Source organism: Bison bison, unplaced genomic scaffold (assembly GCF_000754665.1).
Source record: "Bison bison bison isolate TAMUID 2011002044 unplaced genomic scaffold, Bison_UMD1.0 scf7180017864180, whole genome shotgun sequence".
Taxonomy (NCBI): Eukaryota; Metazoa; Chordata; class Mammalia; order Artiodactyla; family Bovidae; genus Bison; species Bison bison.
Window position 1 is genome coordinate 6,783,558 of NW_011494752.1, and position 2,222 is coordinate 6,785,779.

Below are 2,222 nucleotides of genomic sequence, written 5' to 3' on the forward strand. Positions count from 1 at the left end.
GCCGCCGCTGGGGGACTGGCATCTCTGGGTCCTAAAGGGATCGGATTTCCGGGACCGGAGCCTGTGAGCCCTCCCCTTCCCCTCCACCCCAGAGTATACTCCTCCCCTACCGGCCCTCGCTATGGCCCTCCACTGACCCCAGAGGTTGGTCGGTCTTCTTCAACCCTTCCATCCCAACCTCTGTAGCTTTCCACAACATATATAACTTCACCCCCCATTAAATATTAAGTGTGTTAGTCGCTCAGTCGTGTCGACTCTTTGCGACCCCATGGACTGTAGCCCACCAGGCTCCTCTGTCCATGGAATTCTCCAGGCAAGGATACTGGAGTGGTTTGCCATTTCCTCCTCCAGGGAATCTTCCTGACCCAGGGATTGAACCCCGGGCTCCTGCACTGCACGGAGATTCTTTTCCGTCTGAGCTACCAGGGAAGCCCTCCACTAAATATTGGTGGAAGGCAGTCCAACCACTCAGTGGTCTCAGTGTGGCCCTCCTCTACTCTGGGTGTGGAGGGGGAATAGTGGGGGAGGGACAAAGGATCGTTTTCTTCAAGATTCTTGGAGCTGCCTAGTTTGAACTTTTTAAAAATTCAGATTTCTGGATCCTCCCCCAGACTTTGTGAAGCAGAATCTCAGAGGCTGGCCTTGGAATCTGCATTTTAACAATAGGGACTATTTAAGGTGTGAAACTTTGGCCCACTGTTGCTGGTCTCCTGGTGGAGGAGAAAGGGGAAGAAAGGAATGGTCCTCATCACCCAGGTGGCCGCCTGAAGCTGGCTTTTGCCCTCTGGAATTCTGAAGATGGTATGCTATCAACTGCCTCCCCTGAGCTCAGGTTGGAAATGAGGGGTGGAATCCCTATCTTCAGGGCCTTTCTAGGGCACTCCTGCCTCTCAAACAGGAAGAAGGAGTTTTGAAGGAGGAATTCTGGAGGCCTGGGGCCCGAGTTTCACCAGTGAGAGCTCTAGCTTTTATCTCTCATCTAAAGGATTCTGGCCACAGTGTGCAAGTGTGAATGTAGGGAGGGAGGGGGAAGGGTGGCAGTGACATCTGCGTCCGCTGTCCTGGCAGCTGTTTTGATACTCTCCTCAACCCCCCCATACATAACAAAGGGCCTGGGATTGCCCTATACCCTTGCTCAGGGCCTGGGAGTGAAGGTCCACCCCCTTGGCCATGACAGATCCAGATGCGCAGCCTCACTCCACAGATCCCAGAAAATAATTTAACATTGTGGACCCTAGGACCCAGAGAACACCTCAGGCACAAAGCCTCCCCCCACTCCCAGCTGCTTCCTGCATCTCGGGCCTTCCTGCAGCCTCTGCCTCCTCCCCCTCCCTCTTCCCTTCCATCCTCTTCCTCTTCTTTCCGATCTCCCACTACCCGCCCCCCTTGCCTAAAAGGGCTGTTCAAAGGAATTCTCTCATCCCTCCACCGTCGGGATGTGTGTGGGTTATGTGGGATATAAACTGGGTAGCACGTGCAAAAGCTCGTGGGGGATGGGATGTCGGACGCCTCCTGGGAACCCTGAATATTGGGACAGGGAGGGGCCAGGAGCCACAGGACTGATCTTGAGGCTGGCAATCCTGAGGCTAAGGGATAGGGAAGATTTGGGCTCTGAGCAGGAGCTTCAGTGACTTGGGTTTCCAAGCTCAAGTCTGGGACTTGACCCTCCCCACCTACAGGCCCCGCCCCCAATCTTATTATGAAAGTTGGGTGAGACAGAAGTCTCACTAGTTGAGGGTTTGGGCAGTGTCCTCAAAAGCTCTTGTGTGGATTGAGGGAGGGCTCAGGCCCCAGGCTATTCTGCCCAGAATCTCCCACACCCTTTGATGAGTCATTCTAACTGATCCCAGCCCAAGGGGTCTGTGCCCACGCTTCTGGCCAGGTGGGGAAGCCAGCTTCTAAGGATGGGAGGAGGAGCTAAGAACCAACTATCAGGCCCAGCGGACACCCCAGCTCCCAGCACCAGCCCCAGCCCCCAACAACATCTCCAGCAGCAGCTTGGGTTGAACTCTAATTGTTGGGATGCTTGGGTCTCTCTTGTCCTGAGACTTCCAAGAGTAAAACCCCGTTAAGTACTTTGGGATGCAGGAGGATTGGAGCCAGCCCAGAGCTCAGATGACTGAGGCTAAGGAGAGGGGATCATTATTTCCTGGGCTCCCAGTTAGCGTAGTGCCCCCCCCCTCCTTAGCCTCAGTCATCTGAGCTCTGGGCTGGCTCCAATC